This window comes from Lolium perenne, chromosome 6 (genome assembly GCF_019359855.2).
Source record: "Lolium perenne isolate Kyuss_39 chromosome 6, Kyuss_2.0, whole genome shotgun sequence".
In the NCBI taxonomy this organism is placed as follows: Eukaryota; Viridiplantae; Streptophyta; class Magnoliopsida; order Poales; family Poaceae; genus Lolium; species Lolium perenne.
In genome coordinates, this window is record NC_067249.2 from 92,394,467 (window position 1) to 92,411,348 (window position 16,882).

Sequence of the window (16,882 nt, forward strand, 5' to 3'; positions counted from 1 at the left end):
CTTGCACCGTGGGGAATTTGAGACCTTCAGGGATCGTCAACTGCTTCTCCTTGAGCAGGAGGTCGAAGATTTGCTCAGTCTTGGTCACGTCAAAATCAAATCCCCTAGGTGGGCCTGGTGGCTTTACCCATTTGCAGGGCACGGGGGTTCCTCCCCGAGTCCATTCAGCCACTGCTACCTCTTGGTCTCCCGCAGGAACTTCGTCTTCCTCTGCATCGACCAGGACTACTGCACGTTTGAACTTGTCTTGGTACAGGTCCGGGTGGCGCTGTTCATATGCTGACAGTTTCTGAACCATGTGCGCCAGTGAGGGATAATCTGCTTGGGAGGCCATGTCCTTGAGCTGTGTTGCAAGGCCTGCTACTGCCAACTCGACTGCTTCCTTTTCAGTTATACGAACCGAATAACATCGGTTCCTAAGATTCCTGAAGCGCTGGATGTATTCTGTCACAGTTTCTCCGCGCTTCTGACGTAGTTGTGCTAGATCGGCAATGCCAGACTCGGAAGCCTCTGAATGGTACTGCATATGGAACTGCTCTTCCAACTGCTTCCAAGTCCGGATGGAGTCTGGTGGCAAAGAGGTATACCATCCGAAAGCCGATCCCGTGAGGGACTGTGAGAAGAGCCTCACGCGTAGCTGATCCGACACTGAAGCCGGTCCTAGTTGCGCCAAATATCGGCCGACGTGCTCGATGGAGCTGGAACCATCTGATCCACTGAATTTGGAGAAATCAGGGAGCCGATATTTAGGTGGCAGCGGGATCATCTCGTAGTCGTCGGGGTACGGCTTGGAATAGCCGATTGCCCTCCTTTTCGGCACCATGCCGAACTGGTCTCTCAGTATGGTACTGATCTGATCCGCTGTGCTGGCTGCAGGAGTCGAATTCTGAAGATTCGCCGGGGTGGCGTACTTAGCCAGCCATGCTTGCTTCTCCAGCTCTGAGCCAACTGCAGGAGCTGAGCTCTGGAGGTTCGTCGGGGTGGCGTACTTAGTTAGCCACGTCTGCTTCTCAAGCTCTGTCGCTGACGTTCCTCCTGTTTTCCCAGAAGTCCCTGATGTTGTGGCCTGGTTTGTGAGTGCCCAGTTACCACAATCTGGCACATACGTGCACGCGTATCCGTGAGGGATCTCCTTAGGCGCCTCGGTCAAGAACTGGTAGTCACTAGGGTCACCACCGATCTTGTAGACGACGAATGCCGGTGTAGCCGGCACTTCTGGTGCTGCCAACGCATATGGCAGCGGTGGACGGGACTGGAGTGGCAACTCTCCTTGATGTGTCCCGAGAGCTGGTCCTGACGGCGAGTACTGGTGCCTCATGATCTCCTGGATCACGCGAAGAGCGACACGCTCCAACGTGTTGACCAGGTTCTCAGAGTGGCGGTGTAGCGAGTGAGCCACCAAGTAGTTGATCTCCTGCCGTAGGCCCCTGGTGCGTTCCTCCGACGGGGCAGAGAGGTCTATCCCATCGAGTGCACCTTCCGGTGAGAACCCCTTCCATCTGATGCCATGGGAACGGGTTCTCTGAAAAGAGCCGATGAGGTCGGCTTCGAGGGTGACTTTGATCTCGTCATACCTCTTCTTGAGCTCGTCGGGCAGCTCCTCGTAGGTGACTGGCGTGCCGTCCGCCATCTCAGATGTAGATGGCGATGTGGTTGATGTAGAAGATTGTCCCACCGGGCGTGCCAGAATGTGTTGACTGCCAAAACCCACCGGCGGGCAGCGACGGTCAACACTGTAGAGCCGGGAACAACCTAGAGCTGCGGCTGGCTGAGGTCCCTCCGAGCGACGGCCCGCAAAGCACTTCTGGTCACACGTCCGATGCTGAGTGCAAGGGCGTGCCACCTGACCTATACCTGGTCAGGAAGGTGATGGAGATGCCTCGCTTAGTTTCCTGCATGGCATACACGTAAACATTAAATACGAGCCTCGATCGGCTCTCAGGTTATCCTGTGAATCGGCTCAAGGAGCCGATCCACCCATGATTCGTACGGGGTGCACGAATATATGGTGGTCCTGCTTGATCAAGATAAAGCTAATTAGATCTACGACGATTTAGGGTTTTCACCGTATAATCGGATCATCCTACTCCAGGTTGGGCCTCGCGGCCACGCACGGTGATCGTAAGCCGATCCTAAACAAGGCCTAAAAACCAACACGAAGTCGATCCCCGGAACATCCTGTTTAGGACTTGCGAATGACACCCTACATGCCGCTGGATCCTCCCCCCCTTTGTAAGGCCTAACTATTGCAGATATTAAACTAATCCTTGTAGAACAAGGAGCAATCGTAACGGATCAGATCTACTAAATAATGATCAAGCGGGGTGCCGCCCCCACACCTAAGATAGGTGTGAGGGCGGCTAGATATGCAAGGGTTGCACTACGCTAGCATGTTACGCGAAGAACTATGCTAACCCTAACAAATCTATGATAACTACGTTGCTCGCCATCAACAAGGCTTCAGTACGAGCAACGCATGAACAACGTGGAGCTTGTGCTGCCTAGATCGCAAGATGCGATCTAGGCAGCATGTCGCTTACCGGATAGAAACCCTCGAGACGAAGGAGTTGGCGATGCGCCGAGATTGGTTTGTTTGGTTGAACGTGTGTTGTTGTTTATTCCATAAACCCTAGATACATATTTATAGTCCAAGGGACTTTCTAATTCAGGCGTGCACCTAACCGTGCACGGGTAAAACTCTAACTTCTAACTTAAGATACGATCTAATAAATTACAGATACAAGGGCAAACTAGCCCAAACTTGGTACACAAGGCCGATTCACGTATTTCTTCCATATACATATCTTCAAGCCCATCTTGATCGTGGCCCACTTCTGACTCGGTCAAATTCTGGTGATAACAACATCTTGGATTCTAAGAGATTGGGGCCAACCACCCTAGTCGAAGATAGCCCAAATGACCGCCATTATTCGAGTGCAACTAGAGTCCATATGTTCCCGCTGCTTCGTAGGAAGAAGGAAAGACCAAATGCGGAGCCAATACAAAGCCCTTTAGATAACCTACATTTTTTTTGGAACCGTTGTCTTGTTAAAAACCACTTCGTTGCGATAATTCCATATTGCCCAAACAATTGCGCAAACTCCCACTCGAGTTCTTGCCATAACAGAAGGTTCAATCCCATTAAGCCAGTTTCCAAACAAATTGTTTACATTAGTAGGCGGTGGGATATTAAATGTGAAACGAAAAACTCTCCACACACATCTAGCAAAAGGACATGAAATAAAAAGATGATAAACAAATTCTTGAGCAATATAGAAAACACATGTCGTACACCCATGACAATTCTTTTTTGCTAAATTGTCTTTGGTTAGAATAACCTTTCTATTAAGAAATCACATAAAAATCTTAATTATTAGTGGCATCTTTAGTTTTCAAAGGTATTTTTGAAAAAATATCGTATGACCACTCATGAGAAGTCAACATACATAGACTTAACTAAAAGCACCCCAGAGGTGGTAAAATGCCATGGGAATCTGCCTGGTTCATCAACCAACCGAACCTCTATTAGTATTTCTACTAAATTCAACAACATAGGCCATTTATATCTCGTAAAATCCCACTTGATATATATTTGTGTACACAATGTACCAGAAGGACCAAAGAGAGAAGCTCTTCTATAGTTCGATATGACCTAGGCGACTAGGGTTTTCGTTTTCGATCATGTTTCAAACCCATGAAGGTTGCGGATCTGATTGGTTTAAGATCGCAGGAGGGATCGAGGGTTTATTCCACTGATTCTCTCGTCCAGGTTTTGTTTCCATCTGTGGTTCTCATGAAGCCATATTTGATCGCGATCTAGATGGTGTTGATGATGTTATAAATGTGATAAGAAAATAACGAAGAAGAGAAGGAAAACGTAGCGGAGACACAAGATTTTAACGTGGAAAACCCCTCCAACAAAGAGGAAACAAAACCACGGATGCCAGCTAGCAAAACTGAATTCACTATATCGGGAGGTGTTTACAAACGCCGTGGATTATCTTATAATATGATAAACCCTAGCCGGCGGCTTACAAGAGGTATATATAGGCGGTAGCATTGATCCATACCGGCCCAAGCCTACCAGGAACAGGCCTCACTCCGCTCGTCAGAAGTTAGCCTCCCTTTAGTATATGAATTTGGATCACAAAATAACAGAAGACGATGTTGTCCTTGCCTATTCGACGGTACCTCGGAGGAGGGATCCTCACTGAGGGGAGAAGAAGTAGGGGCCATTGGGCGGAGAGTCCTCGGGACAGTGGTACGCGATTTAGCCAGCTTCGAAACACTTGCTCGAGGACAGGGCCTATTGTTGCTTGTCTGGAATTATCTGGGCGCTTTCGCGTTGTTACAATGAGTTGCGTGATTGTGCCTCTAGGACTCCCAGGATCCGGCTTATAAAGGCGCCAGGATCTAGGGTTTCTATGGAGAGTTCTAACCGGAATACAAGATGCCTAACTACAGAATATACATTGCCGTGCACATCAAGAATCCACCTAGATCTATCTTGTCGGCATGGATCCGGTCTATTAATGGATCCGACTCCTGGCATAGGTCGGTAAGGATCTGGCTCCTATTCCTGGGATGGACTTCTTCCATCTTTTATCAACAACAACTGGGCCACCCGGTGGGCCATAAGCCACCACAACCATCTATGGGCCACCCGGCCTTGCCGGATCTAGACCATATCGTTGGCAATACCCATGAAGTATAACCATCACAGTAGCCTTCAAAGTTCTTCGAGATTCACCATTGCTCTACCTAGCTTCTTGTTTGGATCTTGAGAGAATCTCGAAGAGCTTCCAAAACTTCATCGTTTCCGAATTCAATCAACCGGAAATCATTGGTTCTTCTGTAACAGTAACTTTGCGGAATCTGTGCCCCATACCATGCATGACTTCCTCATTTCCCGCGCAATTTTTTTGATAAAGTGAATCTTCCCCGGGCAACTCGGATCCATGCAGTTAGGTCACCGCCGCTTCATTTTCACCCCTTTTTACCTAGGACACGTAGCGGAAATTCAACGACGCGACCGCCTAGTTCCCACCGTAGGATCCAGCACACGCATCTCTGCGCGAGGTCTATAAATACCCCACCCGGGCGGTCATTCTCATTTTTTCACCTCTATCACCACTTCATCTTCTACCTCGCGCCAGCGCCGCCCGGTAGATCTCATCGTCGATGACGTTCTCCCGGAAAAGCTCCACGCGCCGCCCCTGCAAGGTCCTCCCTCGCCTAAGCTCGCCACGTTTGATCGAGATTTCTTCTCCGCCGCCGATTCATGGTTGCATCGGGCGCCATCATCTCATCTTCAAGCCCTCGATCAACGTCGGCGACACGGGGAACCGCCATGCCACTGCTGGTAAGTTCGTCGGGCTTGAGAGAGAAAGAGCGATGTACGACCTGGTTACTTCAGCGTTTACTGTTACACTTGCAGCCGTAAGTATGTCGGAAAACTCCCCAAAATACACTGTCAGCTCTCCGGTAGTCCTCCACCCAATCCGTCGGAGCCCATATTCATCGAGCCTTTAGCATTTCTGCCACTGAATATTTCCGACACACGATTAGCTCAACCTTTTCCGTATCTTCCAGCAATCTTCTTGGAACAATTTTGACTGAAGCAGAACTGCGCGAGGAGTTAGAAGGGCAAGCTCGAATGGCGGAAAAAGTAAAGGAGCCGGAGATGAAAAAGGCTTCCAAGGCCCGGAACCGAGAAGGAGAGAAAGGCCAGTGGTGGCCCTGCGACGTCACCGACTTCAAGCTCAAGGCCTTCCAAAAAGAAGGACTCATTGCTCTGGGCTCGTATATGTTTACCAAGGACTCCTCAACTCCGGTTCCGGAGACTAATGAGCGGGTCCTCACAAAGGCCTGGGTGGAGCGAGGCCTCTCGCTTCCGCCCTTAGAATTCTACTTGGAGGTGCTTAGTACTTATGGGCTGTAGCCACATAACATCTACCCCAATGCCTAATCCTCCTCTCAAACTTCGTCACGTTATGCGAAGGTCACCTGGAAGTCTGTCGGATATCCGACTTCTCCAATTCTTCTATCGCGTGAAGAAGGAGACGAAGGAGAAGGTCATGGTCAACTGCGGCAACATGACTTTCGTGCTCCATCGGAAGAGGGTGTATCCGCCCCTTTCTTCGCACGAATCTGTCCGGTACTGGAATGCTGGATGGTTCTACATAAAAAATGAGACCCTTCCAGGTCGCCACGAGGGACTCCCCGCCTTTGCCAACAACCCTCGGGACGAGCTCGACTCCTGGAGCTACATTCCCAACCTTGCCCAGCATCCAGAGCTGGATAAGATGGCCTGGGGGATATCAAAATTGGTCCACGATGGTATGACCGGAATGGATCTTACCTTGAGATTGTTTACCCGCTGGATCCAGCCGCTGAAGTTCAACTGGCGGCTCATCAGCAAGTACTCCGGCGCAGATGATCTGCTGCAGGTGACCGGACAACTTTCCCACAGATTCTCTAAATAAGAGGACCCAGACGTTGGTGAAGGTGACCCGTGGCCAGGTTGTTCCAGATATCACCAATGATATCTACTTGAACAACACTTGTCCTCCGGTAAGTTTACACTTAGTCATTTTGCTATTTGGCCTTGCATTTCTTAACTTCATATATCTAACTTTTCAATACTTCTTTTCAAGCTCAACACTTTGGCGGAGGAAGATTTCAGAGTGATATTCCGCACTCCCGTTGATACGTCTCCGACGTATCGATAATTTCTTATGTTCCATGCCACATTATTGATGATATCTACATGTTTTATGCATACTTTATGTCATATTTATGCATTTTCTGGCACTAACCTATTAACGAGATGCCGAAGAGCCAGTTGCTGTTTTCTGCTGTTTTTGGTTTCAGAAATCCTAGTAAGGAAATATTCTCGGAATTGGACGAAATCAACGCCCAGGGGCCTATTTTCACACGAAGCTTCCAGAAGACCGGAGAGCTGACGAAGTGGGGCCACGAGGCGGCGCCACGCTAGGGCGGCGCGGCCCAAGCCCTGGCCGCGCCGACCTAGTGTGTGGGCCCCTCGTGACGCCTCTTGACCTGCCCTTCCGCCTACAAATAGCCTTCGTCGCGAAACCCCCAGTACCGAGAGCCACGATACGGAAAACCTTCCAGAGACGCCGCCGCCGCCAATCCCATCTCGGGGGATTCAGGAGATCGCCTCCGGCACCCTGCCGGAGAGGGGATTCATCTCCCGGAGGACTCTACACCGCCATGGTCGCCTCCGGAGTGATGAGTGAGTAGTTCACCCCTGGACTATGGGTCCATAGCAGTAGCTAGATGGTTGTCTTCTCTTTATGTGCTTCATTGTCGGATCTTGTGAGCTGCCGAACATGATCAAGATCATCTATCTGTAATGCTATATGTTGTGTTTGTTGGGATCCGATGGATAGAGAATACTATGTTATGTTGATTATCAATTTATATCTATGTGTTGTTTATGATCTTGCATGCTCTCCGTTATTATTAGAGGCTCTGGCCAAGTTTTTGCTAGTAACTCCAAGAGGGGGTATTTATGCTCGATAGTGGGTTCATGTCTCCGTGAATCTGGGGGAGTGACAGAAACCTCTAAGGTTATGGATGTACTGTTGCCACTAGGGATAAAACATTGATGCTATGTCCGAGGATGTAGTTATTGATTACATTACGCACCATACTTAATGCAATTGTCTGTTGTTTTCAACTTAATACTGGAAGGGGTTCGGATGATAACCTGAAGGTGGACTTTTTAGGCGTAGATGCATGCTGGATAGCGGTCTATGTACTTTGTCGTAATGCCCAATTAAATCTCACAATACTCATCATATCATGTATGTGCATGGTCATGCCCTCTCTATTTGTCAATTGCCCAACTGTAATTTGTTCACCCAACATGCTATTTATCTTATGGGAGAGACACCACTAGTGAACTGTGGACCCCGGTCCATTCTTTACATCTGAAATACAATCTACTGCAATACTTGTTTTACTGTTCTGCAAACAATCATCATCCACACTATACATCTAATCCTTTGTTACAGCAAGCCGGTGAGATTGACAACCTCGCCGTTTCGTTGGGGCAAAGTACTTTGATTGTGTTGTGCAGGTTCCACGTTGGCACCGAAATCCCTGGTGTTGCGTCGCACTACATCTCGCCGCCATCAACCTTCAACGTGCTTCTTGGCTCCTACTAGTTCGATAAACCTTGGTTTCATACTGAGGAAAAACATGCCGCTGTACGCATCACACCTTCCTCTTGGGGTTCCCAACGGACGCGTGTTGTACGCGTATCAAGCTCTTTTTCTGGCGCCGTTGCCAGGGAGATCAAGACACGCTGCAAGGGGAGTCTCCACATCCCAATCTCTTTACTTTGTGTTTGTCTTGCTTTATTTTATTTACTACTTTGTTTGCTGCACTAAATCAAAACACAAAAAAATTAGTTGCTAGTTTTACTTTACTTGCTATCTTGTTTGCACTCTATATTAAAAACACAAAAAAATTAGTTACTTGCATTTACTTTATCTAGTTTGTTTTATTTACTGTTGCTAAAATGGGTACTCCTGAAAATACTAAGTTGTGTGACTTCACAACCACAAATAATAATGATTTCTTATGCACACCTATTGCTCCACCTGCTACTACAGCAGAATTCTTTGAAATTAAACCTGCTTTACTGAATCTTGTTATGCGAGAGCAATTTTCTGGTGTTAGTTCTGATGATGCTGCTGCCCATCTCAATAATTTTGTTGAATTATGTGAAATGCAAAAGTATAAAGATGTAGATGGTGACATTATAAAATTAAAATTGTTCCCTTTCTCATTAAGAGGAAGAGCTAAAGATTGGTTGCTATCTCTGCCTAAGAATAGTATTGATTCATGGACTAAATGCAAGGATGCTTTTATTGGTAGATATTATCCCCCTGCTAAAATTATATCTTTGAGGAGTAGCATAATGAATTTTAAACAATTGGATAATGAGTATGTTGCACAAGCATGGGAAAGAATGAAATCTTTGGTTAAAAATTTCCCAACCCATGGACTGACTACTTGGATGATCATCCAAACCTTTTATGCAGGACTGAATTTTTCTTCGCGGAACCTATTGGATTCAGCTGCTGGAGGTACCTTTATGTCCATCACTCTTGGTGAAGCAACAAAGCTTCTTGATAATATGATGATTAATTACTCTGAATGGCACACGGAAAGAGCTCCACAAGGTAAGAAGGTAAATTCTGTCGAAGAAACCTCTTCCTTGAGTGATAAGATTGATGCTATTATGTCTATGCTTGTGAATGGTAGGACAAATGTTGATCCTAATAATGTTCCGTTAGCTTCATTGGTTGCTCAAAAAGAACATGTTGATGTGAATTTCATTAAAAATAACAATTATAATAATTCTAGGCCATATCCTGCTAATGGTAACTCTTATGGTAGATATGCTTCACCTAATGAGGAAAAGATGTTAGAAATTGAAAGATCCACCAAGATCTTTATGCAATCACAATATGAGCAAAATAAATTGTTTACTAAGACTATGAATGAACAATCTACCTTGTTGAAAAATATAGGAAATCAACTTGAAAATCTGAATATGGAGATCTCTGGGTTGCAAACTAAACTTGCAAATGCTGAAAACCGAATCTCATACATGTCTCAAGGCCACAATCTTCTTTAATTAATAAAATGGCTGCTAAACCTGAGGATATAGATAATAAAATTGTTACTACAGCAAATGCCATCCAAGTTAGAATTAATGAGAATATAAGATTGATGGTCGAATTGCGTGCTAGGTGGGAGAAAGAAGAAAATGAAAAAGAAGATAATATAGCTAAAGTTTGGACTATTACCACCACTAGCAATGCTAATGCTACACATGTTGCTGCACCTCCTACTAATAATGGTAAAAGAATTGGTGTTAGCAATGTTTCCACTTCAAATGCAAAGCGCGAAAAACTGCCCGAAACTGCTAAAACTGCTGAAATTGCCTGTGATAAAGCTGCTGAAATTTTTTCCAACATTGGGGACAATGATCCCATTGCTTTAGATTATAATGGTTTGGACTTTGATGATTGCCACATCTCTGAAGTTATAAAGTTCTTACAAAAACTTGCTAAGAGTCCTAATGCTAGTGCTATAAACTTGGCTTTCACGAAACATATTACAAATGCTCTCATAAAAGCTAGAGAAGAGAAACTAGAATGCGAAGCTTCTATTCCTAGGAAGTTAGAGGATGGTTGGGAGCCCATCATTAAAATGAAGGTCAATTACTTTGATTGTAATGCTTTATGTGATCTTGGTGCAAGTATTTCTGTTATGCCTAAGAAAATCTATAATATGCTTGACTTGCCACCGTTGAAAAATTGTTATTTGGATGTTAATCTTGCTGATCATTCTACAAAGAAACCGTTGGGGAAAGTTGATAATGTTCGCATTACCATTAACAATAACCTTGTCCCCGTTGATTTTGTTGTCTTGGATATTGAATGCAATGCATCTTGTCCCATTATATTGGGAAGACCTTTTCTTCGAACTGTTGGTGCTATCATTGATATGAAGGAAGGTAATATTAAATATCAATTTCCTCTCAAGAAAGGTATGGAACACTTCCCTAGAAAGAGAATGAAGTTACCTTTTGATTCTATTATTAGAACAAATTATGATGTTGACACTTCGTCTCTTGATAATACTTGATATACACTTTCTGCGCCTAGCTGAAAGGCGTTAAAGAAAAGCGCTTATGGGAGACAACCCATGTTTTTACTACAGTACCTTTATTTTATATTTGAGTTTTGGAAGTTGTTTACTACTGCAACAACCTCTCCTTATCTTAGTTTTGTGCATTGTTGTGCCAAGTAAAGTCGTTGATAGTAAGGTTCATACTAGATTTGGATTACTGCGCAGAAACAGATTTCTTTGCTGTCACGAATCTGGGCCTAATTCTCTGTAGGTAACTCAGAAAATTATGCCAATTTACGTTAGTGATCCTCAGATATGTACGAAACTTTCATTCAATTTGAGAATTTTCATTTTTGCAAGTCTGGTGCCTCAATAAAATTCGTCTTTACGAACTGTTCTGTTTTGACAGATTCTGCCTTTTATTTCGCATTGCCTGTTTTGATATGCTTGATGGAATTTTCGATTCCATTGACTTTCAGTAGCTTTGTGCAATGTCCAGAAGTGTTAAGAATGATTATGTCACCTCTGAACATGTATATTTTGATTGTGCACTAACCCTCTAATGAGTTGTTTTGAGTTTGGTGTGGAGGAAGTTTTCAAGGATCAAGAGAGGGAGATGATACAATATGATCAAGGAGAGTGAAAGCTCTAAGCTTGGGGATGCCCCGGTGGTTCACCCCTGCATATATCAAGAAGACTCAAGCGTCTAAGCTTGGGGATGCGGCATCCCCTTCTTCATCGACAACATTATCAGGTTCCTCCCCTGAAACTATATTTTTATTCCATCACATCTTATGTGCTTTGCTTGGAGCGTCGGTTTGTTTTTGTTTTTGTTTTGTTTGAATAAAATGGATCCTAGCATTCTTTGTGTGGGAGAGAGACACGCTCCGCTGTTGCATATGGACAAATATGTCCTTAGGCTTTACTCATAGTATTCATGACGATGTTTCTTCTTCGTTAAATTGTTATATGGTTGGAATTGTAAAATGATACATGTAGTAATTGCTATAATGTCTTGGATAATGTGATACTTGGAAATTGTTGTGCTCATGTTTAAGCTCTTGCATCATATACTTTGCACCCATTAATGAAGAAATACATAGAGCATGCTAAAATTTGGTTTGCATAATTGGTCTCTCTAAGGTCTAGATAATTTCTAGTATTGAGTTTGAACAACAAGGAAGACGGTGTAGAGTCTTATAATGTTTACAATATGTCTTTTATGTGAGTTTTGCTGCACCGGTTCATCCTTGTGTTTGTTTCAAATAGCCTTGCTAGCCTAAACCTTGTATCGAGAGGGAATACTTCTCATGCATCCAAAATCCTTGAGCCAACCACTATGCCATTTGTGTCCACCATACCTACCTACTACATGGTATTTCTCCGCCATTCCAAAGTAAATTGCTTGAGTGCTACCTTTAAAATTTCTATCCTCTACCTTTACAATATATAGCTCATGGGACAAATAGCCTAAAAACTATTGTGGTATTGAATATGTACTTATGCACTTTATCTCTTATTAAGTTGCTTGTTGTGCGATAACCATGTTCCTGGGGACGCCATCAACTATTGTTTGTTGAATATCATGTGAGTTGCTATGCATGTTCGTCTTGTCTGAAGTAAGGGAGATTTACCACTAAAATGGTTAGAGCATTGCATAATGTTAGAGAAGAACATTGGGCCGCTAACTAAAGCCATGATCCATGGTGGAAGTTTCAGTTTTGGACAAATATCCTCAATCTCATATGAGAAAATTAATTGTTGCTACATGCTTATGCATATAAGAGGAGTCCATTATCTGTTGTCTATGTTGTCCCGGTATGGATGTCTAAGTTGAGAATAATCAATAGCGAGAAATCCGATGCGAGCTTTCTCCTTAGACCTTTGTACAGGCGGCATAGAGGTACCCCTTTGTGACACTTGGTTAAAACATGTGCATTGCGATAATAATCCAGGTAATCCGAGCTAATTAGGACAAGGTGCGGGCACTATTAGTATACTATGCATGAGGCTTGCAACTTGTAAGATATAATTTACATGACACATATGCTTTATTACTACCGTTGACAAAATTGTTTCTTGTTTTCAAAATCAAAGCTCTAGCACAAATATAGAAATCGATGCTTTCCTCTTTGAAGGACCTTTCTTTTACTTTTATTGTTGAGTCAGTTCACCTATTTCTCTCCACCTCAAGAAGCAAACACTTGTGTGAACTGTGCATTGATTCCTACATATTTGCATATTGCACTTGTTATATTACTCTATGTTGACAATATCCATGAGATATACATGTTATAAGTTGAAAGCAACCGCTGAAACTTCATCTTCCTTTGTGTTGCTTCAATACCTCTACTATGAATTATTTCTTTATGAGTTAACTCTTATGCAAGATTTATTGATGCTTGTCTTGAAGTACTATTCATGAAAAGTCTTTGCTATATGATTCAGTTGTTTACTCATGTCATTTACATTGTTTTGATCGCTGCATTCATTACATATGCTTACAATAGTATGATCAAGGTTATGATGGCATGTCACTCCATAAATTATCTTTGTTATCGTTTACCTGCTCGGGACGAGCAGAAACTAAGCTTGGGGATGCTGATATGTCTCCGACGTATCGATAATTTCTTATGTTCCATGCCACATTATTGATGATATCTACATGTTTTATGCATACTTTATGTCATATTTATGCATTTTCTGGCACTAACCTATTAACGAGATGCCGAAGAGCCAGTTGCTGTTTTCTGCTGTTTTTGGTTTCAGAAATCCTAGTAAGGAAATATTCTCGGAATTGGACGAAATCAACGCCCAGGGGCCTATTTTCACACGAAGCTTCCAGAAGACCGGAGAGCTGATGAAGTGGGGCCACGAGGCGGCGCCACGCTAGGGCGGCGCGGCCCAAGCCCTGGCCGCGCCGACCTAGTGTGTGGGCCCCTCGTGACGCCCCTTGACCTGCCCTTCCGCCTACAAATAGCCTTCGTCGCGAAACCCCCAGTACCGAGAGCCACGATACGGAAAACCTTCCAGAGACGCCGCCGCCGCCAATCCCATCTCGGGGGATTCAGGAGATCGCCTCCGGCACCCTGCCGGAGAGGGGATTCATCTCCCGGAGGACTCTACACCGCCATGGTCCGGAGTGATGAGTGAGTAGTTTACCCCTGGACTATGGGTCCATAGCAGTAGCTAGATGGTTGTCTTCTCTTTATGTGCTTCATTGTCGGATCTTGTGAGCTGCCGAACATGATCAAGATCATCTATCTGTAATGCTATATGTTGTGTTTGTTGGGATCCGATGGATAGAGAATACTATGTTATGTTGATTATCAATTTATATCTATGTGTTGTTTATGATCTTGCATGCTCTCCGTTATTAGTAGAGGCTCTGGCCAAGTTTTTGCTAGTAACTCCAAGAGGGGGTATTTATGCTCGATAGTGGGTTCATGTCTCCGTGAACTGGGAGTGACAGAAACCTCTAAGGTTATGGATGTACTGTTGCCACTAGGGATAAAACATTGATGCTATGTCCGAGGATGTAGTTATTGATTACATTACGCACCATACTTAATGCAATTGTCTGTTGTTTTCAACTTAATACTGGAAGGGGTTCGGATGATAACCTGAAGGTGGACTTTTTAGGCATAGATGCATGCTGGATAGCGGTCTATGTACTTTGTCGTAATGCCCAATTAAATCTCACAATACTCATAATATCATGTATGTGCATGGTCATGCCCTCTCTATTTGTCAATTGCCCAACTGTAATTTGTTCACCCAACATGCTATTTATCTTATGGGAGAGACACCACTAGTGAACTGTGGACCCCGGTCCATTCTTCACATCTGAAATACAATCTACTGCAATACTTGTTTTACTGTTCTCTGCAAACAATCATCATCCACACTATACATCTAATCCTTTGTTACAGCAAGCCGGTGAGATTGACAACCTCGCTGTTTCGTTGGGGCAAAGTACTTTGGTTGTGTTGTGCAGGTTCCACGTTGGCGCCGGAATCCCTGGTGTTGCGCCGCACTACATCTCGCCGCCATCAACCTTCAACGTGCTTCTTGGCTCCTACTGGTTCGATAAACCTTGGTTTCATACTGAGGGAAAACTTGCCGCTGTACGCATCACACCTTCCTCTTGGGGTTCCCAACGGACGCGTGCTGTACGCGTATCACCCGTCGCTGACTCTGGGAAGAAGGAAGAAGCTCCGGAGGAAGAGGAGGAGGAAGAAGAAGAGCAAACTGAGAAATATGCTCCTCGTCCCTCCAAACGTCCCCGAGGCAAATCCTCCAGACCCGACGCCGGAACCAGCGCCGAGGGCTCTGCCAAAAAGGCCAAAACCGCTCCGACCTCCGGCGCGCGGTGCTTTGACTCCAAGCGTGCGGAACGCGATCAGATCAAGATGCTCGCGACCACTGGAAGGCCTACACTTCCCGGAGCTACGTAAATTATGGCATATGAATCTCTTTCGGTGTCCATCTTGTCCTGAAGGACTGAGGCTGTAACCTTGACTATTTTCTTTGACCTTTCGAGGAGTTCTTTCCGTGTGGCTTCAAGAGCTTCCGGGTCTGCGACCGCATCTGGAGTGATGGGGGTCCTCTGGATCTCCGGGTACTAAATGTGATCCCCTTCTTCTCCGACTGCTTCCACGAGATCTTCGTTTGTCATCCCTGCGAAAAATTCTAGCCTCCGGTCGTGTAATTGCTTCAGTGTCTCACGGGTACGAGCCCGCGGGGGTGCCTCTGGCTAAGCTGGAGCTGGGATGGAAGCGCCGGTGGTGGTCTTATGGGAATCCTCATCCTCGTCGTCTTCCCCTCCGATTATGGTCGCAAAGACCTTCTTTGGCGGAGATGATTCGCCGCTAGCATCTTCTGTGTCCTCCAATGCTTTGCAAAACGCCTCGTACAAAGTTGTAGTTGAAATGTCATCAAAGAGCAGGCTGAGGCTGCCGAGAATTGACTCTTCATTGTCTTCGGCCCCTTCTTGGTGCTCAGAGTTGTTATTATTGTTATCACTGGCATCCTCTGCTTGCACGGGTCCAGCACCTTCCTCTGGAGGAGCGGATCCGAGTTTGTGCGCAAGGAAGTGGACGAAGTGACACCTTTGCTTCTCTAACACCTGGGAGACCCAGGCGGATCTGCATTAATCTTCCATCGTAATTTCCTGCTCAGGGGCGGATTGGGTGGGATTTGAATTTTCCAGATCTTAGGCAGAATCTTCCTCAGGAAGTTCCTGCATCTCAGATCGGATCTTCGCGGCTGCGTCCTGCTCAACGGCGGTCATAGCTGCGTTACTTACCAGTGCGTTCCCATCGGAATCGATGGATTCGCCGATGAAGATGTGTATCCCGCCGATCGGGACGATGAAGAGATTGACGGGGTTGGTCCTATCCAGAATCCAGCACTTGTCCTGAGGGACGATCGGAAAGTTGCCGGCATACAAGACACACCCCACAACGATGGTGTTGTCGAAGCTTCCCACGGTGGAACCCTCCCGGTTCCAGCCTCCCAACACTGCTAGCCCCACGGTGGGCACCAACTGTCGTAGCCTATTCGACGGTACCTCGGAGGAGGGATCCTCACGGAGGGGAGAAGAAGTAAGGCCATTGGACGGAGAGTCCTCGAGACAGTGGTACGCGATTTACCCAGCTTCAGAACACCTACTCGAGGAAAGGGCCTACGACTGCTTGTCTGGAATTATCTGGGCGCTTTCACGTTGTTACAATAAGTTCTGGTTGTGCCTCTAGGGCTCCTAGGATCCGGCTTATAAAGGCACCAGGATCTAGGGTTTCTACGGAGAGTCCTAGCCGGTATACAAGATGCCTAACTACGGAATATACATTGCCGTGCACGTCAAGAATCCACCTAGATCTATCTTGTCACCATGGATCCGGTCTCTTCATGCGCCTTCATGGGTCCGACTCCTGGCATAGGTTGGTAAGGATCCGGCTCCTGTTCCTGGGCTGGACTTCTTCCATCTTTTATCAATAGCAACTGGGCCGCCCGGTGGGCCATAAGCCACCACCACCATGAGCCACCCGGGCTTGCCGGATCTAGACCATGCCGTTGGCATACCCATGAAGTATACCCAGAGCAGATGTCGAATGTGAACAACAATAACAAGGAGGTGGTTCTAGGAGTAAAAAGGAGCAAATGTTGGATGACATGCTTTAGAGGCTAGGGTTTGGGGATTTGG